The 14507-nt window shown below is 30.0% G+C and overlaps 1 protein-coding gene and 1 long non-coding RNA gene across 2 annotated transcripts in view; both read left to right on the top strand.

Moving 5' to 3' along the window:
* The window catches only part of LOC108911074 (centaurin-gamma-1A), a 250801-nt gene that overhangs the window by 168374 nt on the left and 67920 nt on the right, over positions 1-14507 (top strand). The gene's annotated exons all lie outside the window — the stretch shown is intronic.
* LOC108911075 lies at positions 10688-11524 on the top strand. Its single transcript, XR_001964493.2, has 3 exons — positions 10688-10750; positions 10906-10986; positions 11081-11524. It is a non-coding gene; the product is annotated as an uncharacterized LOC108911075 (long non-coding RNA).

Genomic DNA, 14507 nt, shown 5'->3' with positions numbered 1-14507 from the left:
AACACTGAATAATTTACAACATATGGCTATGTAATAGGTATTGGCGTTTTAAAACAAAATGGAGCCTTTGTTTAATAAATCACTCAAAATTATAATATGTATTTGCTTATATATTTCTTTCGCAGTCACAACTTCAGCAAAGAGACTTATAAAGTTTTGTTTAAAAAATGTGCTTTCTTAATGTTACCTACTGTTCTTTTGTTCGTAAGATAATTTGGTAGTGTTGCTTTTAGCCACTTTTTGTTTGTGCGTATTCGAATATTCACAAAGTTTCCTAAAAAATTAATGATAAACTATTTTTTCTATAACTTGTGGACGAAAAACCATTATAATACTGAATAATGGTAAGTGTTATAGGGTAAATTAGTCGTTTTTAATTCAGTATAGAAATGTTTTATATTATTTCCTACTAGTTTCGACTATTCTTTGATGGCATATTAGCTGAAACTGGTACTTCATTAAAAAGGACTGTATTCCATTGTTTTAGAATGTGAACTGTCTATGTTAGCAAATATAATTTCAACTCAATTTGTGGCTCCATGTGACATACTGTACATATACAAGATAGTCACTTTTAAAGTGTACGTCATTATAGCATCTCCTGAACTAGATGATTGGTTAAATTACAATAAATTGCACCGTTCCTGAAATAAGCTGATAAAACTGAAAACTTGGTTTTTCTTATTTCTTCCATATATTTTTTATTGTTGAAAGTAGAGTAATGAAAATCGGTATATACAGCGTGTCCCATAATTAATTGAACATTAGCTAAGGGGTGATCAAAATCCGTTGAACTGCTTTCAATATATTTCAAAAAATAATTGGGAAGTTAATGAAACACCCTGTAGAACGAAAACAAGTAACATTTTCAAAGAAAAAATAGTGAAAACGTCAAATTTACTTTGCTATCGACCGCTGCATAACAACCTATTGAGGTACTTCTCGAATATTAAACTAATGTGTTTATTTAAACTTGTTAAACTGCAGCAAATTTTTATACATGTTTATAGTAGTCAAATATATTTTCAATTTCAATATCTGTTCGGTATTAATTAATAAACAGGGTGGGCCATTAGTGTGAGAAAGTAAAGTAACTCTCTTGTTATTCATAATAAAGGAAAAAGTTTATATAAAAGAACAGAATCAAAAAATCCAAAGGACAAATAAAACACACAAGGTGGTGAGTAAAAACGGAACACGCCAAATATTACATTTTTTAAATGGAACACTTTTATATTTTTAAACATATGGATTTCTGAGAAAATTCTGTATATGGCAATGTAAACAGTTTAACATTTTAGTGCGGGGTTGCCAAGTCACGTAGAAAATTCTTCGAATTTTGGCAAAAAAATTACCTACAGGATGTTCCACTTAAAAAATGTAGGTAATATTTGGCTTGTCCCGTTTTTACTCATCGTCGTGTACGTATCAAATTAATTTTGTAGTTTAGGTTTCTTGATTCTGTATAACTTTTATAAAAACTTTTTTTCTGTATTATGAGTAACAAGAGAGTTAATTTACTTTCTCACACTAATGGCCCACCCTTTATGTATAATATTATAGGAAAGTTTTGATTAGTGATGTTATTCTAGCAAAAAATACCAAAATAGCCTCTTATGCAGTTGACTGTAAAATAAATTTGAGGTTTCGACAATTTACAAAAGTAGTAAGTTCTGCCACTAAACTATGAATGGGGTTTGTTATTCAACCAGGAACAATAGAAACTCTTCGTAATATTTAATAGGTAAAATATCTTTATAAAATTTGGTTTTCCCATTTTACCCCCGATATTGAATGTATCCATAAATATTAATAAAAAAGATATTTCCTTTCGTAAACACAAAGTTTCAATTTTAGGAAAAATAAGAAAAAATATTTACATATCCAATTACTGGAACTTTGTTGTTCCCTGCTGTCAGTATATTGCATCCCTACTAAGTTTTAACAGTTGCCTCACACCCCAGAAATAAATGTTGATATAATACTGTACTCGACAATTTAGAAGTGATTACAATGAAATTCGGTAGTCATACTATTTAATGATCTCTTTCTGGCATGATTCAACTCAGCGGGAGAGTATTATCGAGACCAGTGTATTCAATATAAGAATGCATATCGGAACGGCACACGCGTGATGCCGTACTTTCTATGCAATAATTTGACAATAGTCAAGAATTTTGATTATATTGTGTTATGATTACTAGTTGTCCGAATAGATTTATGGGTCTTATGATTTGCATAAATATTGGTAAATATTGGACGTTTATTAAACGTCAGTTTCATTCCCTCCATTCTAATTTCTAAATCACTCTACTACAATAATGACAGGCATACTATTATACAAGGTGATTCAGAACTTATCCAAAAAATAAATGTACAGGGCTCTTACAAATACAATTTTGTAAAAAAAAAAATCGAAAAGGGCAGTTCGAAAATGATTAAAAATTCACTTCTGCACGGCACAGGAAACTGGTCCACTGTAAAACCTGACCTTGCGCAAGGCAAAGCAGGCAGCATGAACGGATAAAAAATTGAAAGAATGTCTTTCACAAGGATAGAAATAACATTTTATAACACCTATTTTATTTCAGCAATTTCAACTGCTTTTGCTGCTATTTTTATTATTAATGCTTTTAATTAATAAAATAATTTGACGTACATTTGGGACCGGCTTACCCAGTTTCTACGAACTAACACAAATGTCTTGTTTCACCGTAAATTAAAACTATCTCCATCAACTCCAAGTTGCTATACACGTAAGCCATTTTTGAAACTTGAAAAACTAATGTAAACACTATTCGGAATCACCTGAGACCACGTGGAGATGGCGCATTGCGTACAGCACCCAATGTGAATGACGCTAGAGACTACAGTAGTCCCGCGATGTGAGAGTTGTAAATACTACAACTTCAATAATTTTTTCTCGGAAACTAGGTATAAGGATTTTACAAACATGTTTTTACGAATCATTTTTAATCCCCCAGAGGTTAAATGTGTATACCTACTTTTAATCTCTCCAATAAATGGATGGTAATTTGATAACCATAGGAGTGTACTAGATTAATATACAAAGTGAATATTAAATGTGTACATATATTTTAATTGCGAGTATAATTCACGATATATACTCAAATTCAAAATTACAGATATCTGCGGAGGTAGTACTTTTTTAGTCCATCCATCCACATGTACATTTTGAGAACCTTGCGCATTAATGAATTGCGAGTATGCCAAAATCATGTGTCAAGAAAAGTATTTAGAATAAAATCTCTATCATTTAGATTCATACTACTGGTTAAATTCAATTCTGATGCATAACGGATTCTAGTTTAAAAAGTAGTAGGTAACTGGTTTTATGAACGAAATAAAGAAAAATTATGTAGCAAATAGTGGCTCAAATTTTAACCTTATAACGAGGAAAACCCGAAACGGTTGAAAAATTTATTTCAACACCTTAAATTTTAAAATTGCATTATTTAAAAAATCAAATTTGCCAAATTGCTCAAAAAATAAATTTAACATATAAACGCTTACCTAATTATAAAAAATAAGGTACTTAAATAGTTACTAAAAAGACATTTATTAAACAACCTGTAAAGCTAAAGTTATCATATTTCCATTTATACGTATGCATCAAATTCCAATACTTAATTGGTTTTCATAGTAAAAACATAACCTCTAACTACATCATATTAAAAATTAACCAAAAAAAACTTATTGCGACAACTGTCGTTTTATTAAATTTCACTTAAGAAATATTCGATTTTATACAAAAATGCTTTAAATTAAATAAACCTTTCCCACAAGTGCAGAATAATTTACCACAACGCTTGTCTCGAAAATCATGTAAGCCGTTGAGCAGTGAATTTATAAGCTGGCAGATGTAGTACAGTACATTTTCAGCAACAGTACCTGTGAACTATTGCCGAAAATAAAAAATAATAATGATAAAAAATTAGATAAATTTGGAATGAATTGAAGATGAATTTTTCAAGACAAAACGTCTGAATCTTGTTCGGACTGAGGCAGTACAGTATTGAGGGTCATAAAGGCTTGTAAAAAATAAAATTTCCACGGTCGTATTTAAAAAAATGAAGTTGATCCTGGGGAGACGGAACGTTACATGTAACGGACGTAATCACCATTCGATAGAGCAAAAAGTTGCCATGAGAAAGTGTTCTTCTTTTTACAATATCATCTCAAACAAGGCTGAAATAAAACAAAAACGGATTTCCAAAACTTAGGGTTTTTTTTCAAATATTTTGAAAACTAATCATGTTAGCCTTGATTTTTTAGAGGCATAATATTGGTCTCCTGATTACTCAACTTTGACCACATTTAAGCTACTTCACATCTTTTGCCGTTTCCGAGATCCCTGTAGTGAGACTACTTGTTCTTTTATTGGAAGAAGTATTTAAATTACTTTTAATCTAAAAACATTAATTTATGGATTTCATTGGTATTTTCTTCTTTTTCTGCAGGAGAAATATGTACAGCTGGACAAATTTCACGTGAGCCCAAAAATGTGCCACTGGTATACTTTACACCCTTAAGGCTAAAATGAATTTAGTTTATATATAAATAATACAGTTTACATAAAATAACACAAAAGTTGAATGGTAATTTGATAATAATATGAGGGGAAATTAATGCGTAGTGTTTAAGGAAGTGGTAAATATTATAGTCATTCATTGAGCGAGTCACTGATAATGTCGTGAAAGTAATGAAATGAATATAAGTCAAAATATAAATACAAACGGGCAATTTTAAATGGCATTCAGTGTTGTGGCTGATATAACAATAATTACAATATTATTTCACTCGGATACTTAATAAGGCTATTGTGAAAGCTGAAACATGTTACAGTAAATTTTTTTAGATATTTAACATACAGTATGTCAAAATCTAGATAGAAAAGATCATTACATCGTTATATTGAATTATATTCTTTTACAGTACTGTGACATACTTTCATTTCCACATTTCGGCATCGAATCATCATCAGTAACTTTTTATAACGTACGTAAAAAGTATTTCATTTCGGTATTGTCTGAGGTTATTTATTTGTTTTTATTACTTACTTCATTTTTTAGACGTTGGATCCTTGCTGGCTACAAATTCTAAAAGATGAAGTACCTAAGTACTAATAACATAAACATCATATGATATCTTTAACTATGGAAACAGGCAAAAGCAAACAAATTCAAACTCTTAAAAGTAGCTAAACGAATGTTCATAGGACGAAATCAGATAGATTTTCGAAACGTCAGCAACTCTTTAAAGTGCGCGATTTTTTGTATTTTATAATATGTCTGCTTTTTTCAACGTGAGATTTTTAGTTAAGTAAAACTATTTTCATAAAAATAACTATTGACTAATCCTTTTGGCGCAAGGGTTTATTACACTAATTTTATTTTTTTTTCACAAATAGCAAACTGTATCTATAGTGTCCGGTAAGTATATGGCATACTCTCGGGAGTGTATAGAGGAGGTCAAAATAACCCTAGTTTGTCATAAAAAAAATCCTAAAATGCCCCTTAACGGAGATATAGAGCCCCAAATGATGATGATGTAAAATGACAAATTGTTACTTACATAAATTACTGTAAAATTACCGCGAGATAACGCATGTAATTTATGTAATTTTTGTAACTTACGTAAATTACATAATTTACTGTAATTAATGTTAATTTACACTTAATTTTAAATTTCAATTTTGACATTTAAGGTTTTATAACCATTATTTTATTTTAGCAATATTAGCATTCATTCTGAAGAGTATAGTGATAGTGAGGATGAGGACCAGGATTATACAAGCTCTAATAGCTGTTTTCCATTGACAATTTATTCATGAATAAATTAACGAAGTTCTTCACGAATTAATTCACGAATTTATTGGTAAACAGTGTGGTTTTACACTGCTACAGACTTTGTCAAGTTTTTTGACGCATAAATCAGTTCTACCAACAAATCAAAGAAGCAAATAAATTTCAAAAATGTCACCTTTCCACTCATAATTGTAGTGACATAACAGCGGTGCCGTTTTGACACATATCATGTAAACATTAGTTGTTGTAAGTAACAAATCAGTAAAAACAATACAAAACTAGTACGACGCCATACAATTATTTACATATTGCAATAACATAACCTCATTACTGATCTGAGGCAGGAAATCTGTTGGGTTGGTACTTCTGAACTTCACGAAGAAATTGACGAAAATTAGAGCATGTTCTTATTCGTCAAGAACTTGATGAATAAATTCATGAAGTTATTTGACAGTAGACAAGAAATTCGACAAGTGTAATGCACCAATTCACTTGTCCAATTCTTGATGAAGCAACTTCATGAATTAATTCATCAATAAATTGTCAATGTAAAACAGCTATAAGAATAAGGTATTACCTGAAAGAAATGAAGGATTTGAGGCAAAATGTAATGACAAAAGGCGTGTTATTGTTATACAAAATATTTCACTTGAAAAGGTTTGTTTTTCGTTGTTGGATTTTTCGTTCATAATTTTGACTAAAATTTAGGTTGACCATGCAAAGACCGAACTGACGGAAATAGATAGAACGAAAGAGGTAGAAAAGGAAACAGAAATAAACGACGAAGAATTAAAAATTGTTAATTGTAATACATTCTACCAAAAAAGGCCTATGTTCCAGAAAAAGAAATGCTTAAAGAAACGAAAGCTGTTTTAAATAGAAACCTAAATATTTGTATTTAGATTTGATTTATTTTATTTTTACTGCTGCACTTATATGAATGAATAAAAATTTTAATTTTTTGCATAAAAATCGACAAATATTATTTTTTAATCATTGAATTGCAGGACTAGTTTTATAGAAGCTGACTACTGAGAAGCTAAACAAGCTGAGTACACTTTAAAATGTCGTAAAATTTAAATGTCATAAATTACATAAATTACAAGCTAATTTGTAAATTACATGAAATGTTACCAGTAAAATTACATTTTCATAAATTACAAGTAATTTAACATCACTGAATCGACATGTATAATTTAATGGAACTTTAATATTTTATGTAGACCACAAAGGCTCATAAAGCCATACTACAGTAGATGTTTTACAGTGTCAGGGAAGTCAGGAACGGACTTGCCACCACATTCGTTGGGCCAAAATTTTGACAGGTGTCATTTTATAGAATTGAAAACTGAATATTTAAGTACTTTGGTAATTCTTCTTTAAAAAATGTTTTTTTTTTTCGATAAAATTAGCCGTTTTCGAACAAAATCAGTTTTTGTATAACACGTCGTTGAAATAATAAATCAGAATTATGCCATAAAACATTAGTCGTTTTTGTCGTTATTAACAACATTTTTAAAAATTGCCTTGATTGAGTACACTAGACTAAATAATGGAGCATTATTCCTATAGCTAATATGCTGACATTCATCTAACTTATGAACAAGCACTCAGCAATTGTGATGAGGCAAAGAATAATTTATTCTGATACATTTCCAAATCGACGTTTATCGCACCAAAGAACTTTTGAAATGATTGATTGTAGCTTACGAGAAAGAGGTAAAAAGTCTAGTCAATCCCTAATTCTGAAAGAGCTGTCGGTCCAAGTTCATAAAACAAAGTGGGTCGTTCATGAGACCCTCTAAGAACAACTGCTACATTCTTATCACGTCCAAAAGGTACATACCATGTCTTCCGCTGATTATCCTGCAAGAGTCAATTACGCAAATTGGTTTTGGCAACGATTTAGGGAAAATCCAAATTTTATTAGTATTGTTTTTTCCTCGGACGAAGCCAGTTTCACCCAAGACGGAGAATATCTGACATGAAGAAAATCCCCATGCAATACTACAGATAAAGCACCAACAAAGGTTCATGGTTAACATATGGGCGGGATTATTGGGAATCATCTCAATGGACCGTTCTTTTTTGAATACATTAAATGGTATCATGTATTTGCAATTCTTGCAACAATGTGTAAAAGATTTATCAGAAAATGTACCCTTAGAAATTAGAAATCAGATATGATATGTGCATGACAATTTAGTTCGTCAGCACTTATCAAATATTTTTGGTTATCAATAGATAGGTCAAGGTGAACCTATTTTATGGCCACCGAAGTCGCCCGAAACGACTTCATTGGATTTCTTTTTATGGAGAAATTTAAAGAAGCTTATGTATTCGACGCCAGTTAACGCCAGGGAAAACCTAATAGAAAGAATAACACACCATTGCAACGAAATTCGAGACAATTTTAGAATGTTGTTTCCAGTACAACGAGAAAACATCCGTCGGATAAGGAAATGTATAGTGGCGATCATTTCGAAAATATGCTGAAGTAAACAAGAAGAAGCAAAGCTTTCGAATTTTTAACAGCATTGCGTTTAACTGATCAGAATAAATTCTTCTTGCCTCCACACAATTGCCGAGTGCTTGTCCACAAGTTAGATGCATGTAAGCATTAACGAGATGTAATAATAATAATAATGCCAGATTTTATTGTTTTAATACGAATTATTAGTTGTGATGTTATCGATTATTATTGTGTTTAAATAGCGTACCTACGTTAATAAACTTTATTATTAAATTAATGTTTAAACGTGTTATACAAAAACTGATTTTTTTTTTCGAAAACGGCTAATTTTATCGAAACAAATGTAGAGTACCTTTTTTAAAGAGGAGTGTCCAAAGTATTTAAAAATTCAGTTTTCAGCTCTATAAAATGACACCTGTCAGAATTTTGGCCCAACGAGTGTGGTAGCAAGTCCGTTCCTGACTTTCCTGACAGTGTAAAACATCTACCGTAGTATGGCTTTATGAGCCTTTATGGCCTACATAAAATATTAAAATTTCATTAAATTATACAAGTCGGTTCAAAAGTTAGAAACGAAAAGGTAAATCGCTGGGTAGCCCTTTGGGACTCTGTATCTTCGTAAAGGGGCAGTTTAGGATTTTTTTTATTACAAACTAGGGTTATTTTGACCTCCCCTATATACTCCCGAGAGTATGCCATATACTTACCAGACACCCTGTATAATTAATTCTTTATGTTACAGTTACAATATCTGATAACTTTTTTACTTCAGAAATAATACAATTATTATTATTATTATCTTAGAAAATTTTACTACGCCTTGTTGATCGGTGTGTCGAAAGTTTGGAAAAACCTATTTTTATCTACGTATAAGCTATACATATAAATGTATAAAAATAAACTAACCCTGAAAATTTATTCAGCACGTATTTCAATTAATATTTTTCTTAACTGTGAAAATTTAAGAAATTATCAGATCATGACCAGAACACGCACCACGTCATGCTACTGTTTTATGTCTTTCTGCGGTTTGTTATTACTTCATTATTTCATACACCGTGTTATAAAACATTTTAATAGTGCGTATACTTTTTGTAGTACCTGTAAACAGTTAATAAGTAATCCAAAAAAGAAACGCTTTTCTTTTATTGAAGGCTTATACGTATTTAATTCTTTCCTAATTCATTTCTGAAAAAACATTGAAGGTATAGGCAGTCTTCAAAGGTATTATGCATTTCTCTGATGGTAGTTACTTTCATGTAAAAGTAAAATATGAACAAAAACAGTGGTATCGGAATTTTATTGGACCACTTCCATTTAAAACTTTTTTCTCTACCCTCGAACATTCAAAGGTCCAAAAATAATAAAATATTTAGGAGCTTTGTTAATAGCAAGTCGTAGGTAAGGTATTGCACAAATCCCTATGAAGTTGAATACAAAGTAGTCAGATGGACAAATTAAATTTTTCCATGGTTACGTATTTCTAATTGTTAAGAAATTAATGGAAAATAATTTACTTTTGTTGCGCAGTTGACGAACTTCGAATATTGAAAAATGGTTTTTGGACCTTTATTTGTGAACCACGTATTCTCCAAAAAAGTTCAGGAAACAGCAAAAAACTTTTTTGTCAAATGTTCGTAACTAAATAATAATAATAATAATAATAATAATAATAATAATAATAATATTTATTTATCCTACTTATTTACAACCATGTAAAGGTGCGTATATACAAGTAAACGGATATAAAAACAAATAAAATCTTATGTATACACTTAAAAGTGGAATTAAGAACTATCGTAGGTAAATAAAGGTTATTCGAAAAGTGAATTAACACTTGTTTCGAGCACATAAATTACATTAAACACAATAAAATATAACAAAGTATAACACAAAAAATCCTAAATTACACATACGAACAATTATAATTCAATGATAAATCTAATTACACAAACAAACGACACCTTAATTTAATTATTGCGCACATTTTTTTTTAATCAAAGAGGTCATCAAATGTTTTTCTGGGACTCGATAGCATATAGGTTTTCAAGTTTCTTTTAAAAGAATGAATATTCCTTATATTTTGAATTAGTTTCGGAACAGTATTATATACCTTTGGAGCCATAAAGGCAAATGATCTCTGCCCAATTGTTTTTGCCCTAAAAGGAATATTATATTTATCTTTCTGTCTAGTGACATATTTATGTGTTGGTAAACTGTCTACAGATTTAATTCCATGATATTTAACATTTAAGTTATAAAAGTATAATTGTCTTACATCAAAGACTTTCGCTTCTATATATAGAGCGTCCGAAGGAAATTTCGTATCTTTGGAAAGTATTACTTTCAAAAATCTTTTTTGTATAATATTTAAAGGAGTTAAATAACTTTTTGTTAATCCGCCCCAACCCAGTATTCCATAATTTAGATGACTTTCGACAAGAGCATGGTAAAGAATTATAAGCTGCTGAATACTGAGAATATTTTTTAAATATTTAAATTTGTATAGTATGAACTGAAGTTTCTTTAAAACATAGTTAATGTGTATATCCCATCTTAAGTGGATGTCTATATATACTCCCAAATATTTGATTTCATTTTTAGGTAAGATGGTATATGACGTAGCTTCCGTATTCATCCTTATACAGTCAAAAGGAGGTAAATTGACCTTAGTGCAACTAAAAGGTAAATAATTCGTTTTTTCAAAGTTAATCGTTAAGAGCTTATAATCAAACCAGTTCTTCATAAATACCAAATCAGTTTCAACAATTTCTTTCAGCTCATCCCATGACTCCGATTTATAGAATATGGCAGTGTCATCTGCATATCCAATGATCTCTCCTTTACTTGGAATCGAAAACAAGTCATTTATATATAAGGAGAAAAGTATGGGACCCAAAACAGTACCCTGTGGAACCCCATAGTCTACCAGCATTGGACTACTCAACGCACCATTCACTCTTACGCACTGATGTCTATTTGATATGTAACTTTCAAATAATTTTAAACAATTATTTCTAATTCCACAGTCCTCTAGCGACTGTAAGAGTAGATGGTGGCTGACCGTGTCAAATGCCTTCGAAAGATCCAGGAACACACACAAAGCAGGTTTACTTTCATCCAAAGCAGAGTAAAATTTCGAACTGAGAGCTAGAAGTGCATCTTGTGTTGAAGTTTTTTGTTTGAAACCAAACTGTTTATCAGAGAGCAGGTTATATTTATTGACAAATGAGATAAGTCTTTCTTTTAGTATTTTTTCAAATATCTTAGACATATGAGTAATTAATGTTATTGGTCTATAGTTTGTAGCTATATTTCTATCTCCATTCTTGAAAATGGGTATAACGACTGTTTCTTTAAATGAAGAAGGCCATGGACCATCATCTATACATTTATTAAATAAGAAGGTCAAAGGTTCAGCTATAAAATCCGATATTAACTTCAGTACCTCCGCTCTTATATTATCTAATCCTACACTTTTTTTATTTTTTAACTCTTTTATTAATCTCTTTATTTCTAAACTATCAGTGGGAAACATTACCATAGAGTTTGTAGTGGAAAATTTTACTGGGTTGAATTCAGCATTTATAGGTATTTTATTTGCTAATTGACTTCCTATTTTCGCGAAAATTGAATTAAATTGGTTTGCTATGGCTTTGCTCTCTGTTATTGGGTCTCCGTTTAAATCGTTTATAGAATTTACAGTTTTGTTATTTTTTTTGCAGTCTGTCAGTTCCTGAATTACATTCCATAAACATCTAGTGTCATTTTGATTATCGTATATTTTACTTTTATAGTAATCATATTTGGCTTTTTTTATTAAAAGAGTTAATCTGTTCCTGAATATTTTATATTCTATTTTTTTTCGAACATCATTTGAATTATTTTGTAGGTCTCTAAACATGGTATTTTTTTTATGAACAGATTTTACTAATTTATTCGTAATCCAAGGTGATAGTTTTGTATTTTTTCTTCTTATTTTAATTGTTGTCGTGGTCTGCTCAATTACTTTAGATAAAACATTAATAAATTTATTTATTGCGGAATCTGCATCAGTTTCAGTATAAATAGAATCCCAAGAGACCTTATGGATTATATTTAGTAACTTATCATTATTAATTTTCTCAATATAAATTGGATTTTTTTTGGTTTGTTCAGAAGACCCCATTATAATTTGTAACACTGTCGTAAAATGATCAGTAGTATTTGTTTGTATGACTATAGGCATTAGTAGGTCATAGTTGTTTAATTTTGATTTAATAAATATGTGGTCGAGACAGGATGTTGTGTTTCCCTGTATTCTTGTATAATTATTGATTGCCGAAATAAATCCGAATTCATTTAAAGTATTTAGATATTCTATACTGTAATTGTTTTTGTCAAGAATATCAATGTTTATGTCTCCAATAAAAATACTATAATCCGATAGACCATGTTGATTATTTTGCAGATGGGTTTGTAAATTCATAATAAAGGTGTTTATATCCGTAGCCGGAGGTCGATACAAGGCAGTAATAGTTACAAGCTCTCTAGAGTGTAGCTTAAGATTTTCAACAACCATATTTAAATCATCAACAGGTATAATAGAATAAGAATAGTCGACGTTTTCTTTAATATATACTACAACACCATCGTTTTGATTTATTTTTCCGTTATTATATATCAAGCAATAGCCTTCAATATTGTATAAATCTATGCAATTAATTTGCCATGTTTCGGTCAATACTATACAATCAATGTCACTATCCAAATTAGACAAAAAAATCATGAATTCATCCAAATTCTTATTTATGCTCCTTATATTATTGTGCAGAATTTTGAAGTTATTTACATTTTTATTTATTGCGAGTATGGATCTACATTCAGAACAATCCAACAAAGTATAAGTTTCTATCTCTTTTATTTCAAAATCTCTAATATATTGATCCATAGAGGTTTAAGTTTAAACATGGATATAATAAACAAACAGAATAGATATAGGTGCTTAAAAACAAATTACATAGATAATAGATAAAGGATAGGAGATATAGATAAAAAAAAAAAATATTATTTGTTTACAGAATTTGATCTTAAATGAACGTGTATTTTCTAAATCATTAGATAAGGGGGGAAGTGGTAATGTTTTCCACCATATTCCCCTTACCTGAACTTTCTTAATTTATGTTTCGGGCGACAGATTAAATCAGTAAAATAAATAAATGAAGGTCCTATACTCTAGCTTATCAATTGAGGCAAAAAAGTTAAAAACGCAGTAAGACTTTAAAAATGACGTTCCACTTTTTATATCTATGTATTTAGACGATTTAAAATAATAAAACAATGTGTGTATTGAACAAAATGACAATCATGTTGAACATTAATTAATTATGATTTAATGTGTCCTCAGAAACAGAAATCCACCGATTTGGAAAACGAATACAAAATTACCTTACTAGAAAATTAATTGAAAACTACAATAAAAAATTGAGAGATATTATTAGACATAATTTTGTTATAGTTCATTTTGCTTGTCCAAATTAAAAAATTGTATTTATTCTATCACTTTCACAACTTACTTGATAAAAGTTGCACAATAAGATAAAAATCAACTTGTACATACACTGTGTCCCAAAATGATGGAACAAAATTCATATTTTTTCAGCTGAAATTTAAAAAAATCGCTGAAACAGGTCAATTAGTAAATAGAAATTGTCACTTTTCTACATTATTTTCTATTTTTTTGAGCTGTGTTTGACAGACCTATAATACCAACATTTTTTTTTTAATAGGGCGCTCTATATTTTATAGTATAAATAGAGACGAAATCAGTGATATAAGGTTATCCCCTACTTGTCAAAAAATGGAGAAATTAAATGAAAACAATAATTTAGTACTACTTTATATTTTATTACAGCAAATGTTCAAAGTGTCCCCCATTAACCATTGCACAATGCCCAATTCGGTGTTCAAAGTTATCAATTACATTTTGAATAATATTTGATCTTATGTTTCGACCTTCTTCTCTGATACGATTTTTCAATCCTTCAATAGTGTTTGGTCTGTTCACATATAGGTACTTTTCTTTTTAGATAACGCTACAAAAAAATCTAGTGGGATTAAGTCTGGGAAGCGTGGTGGCCATTCAAGCGGTCGTCTTCTGCCTATCCATCGATTTGGGATAACTTCATTAAGGTAATTTCTTCAACTTCTTCATCAGATGAAGGTAA

The sequence above is a fragment of the Anoplophora glabripennis genome, unplaced genomic scaffold (assembly GCF_000390285.2).
Source record: "Anoplophora glabripennis isolate ALB-LARVAE unplaced genomic scaffold, Agla_2.0 scaffold500, whole genome shotgun sequence".
Classification (NCBI taxonomy): domain Eukaryota; kingdom Metazoa; phylum Arthropoda; class Insecta; order Coleoptera; family Cerambycidae; genus Anoplophora; species Anoplophora glabripennis.
The sequence above is the reverse complement of the archived record's forward strand: the minus strand, read 5'-3'. Positions and strand labels throughout refer to the sequence as shown.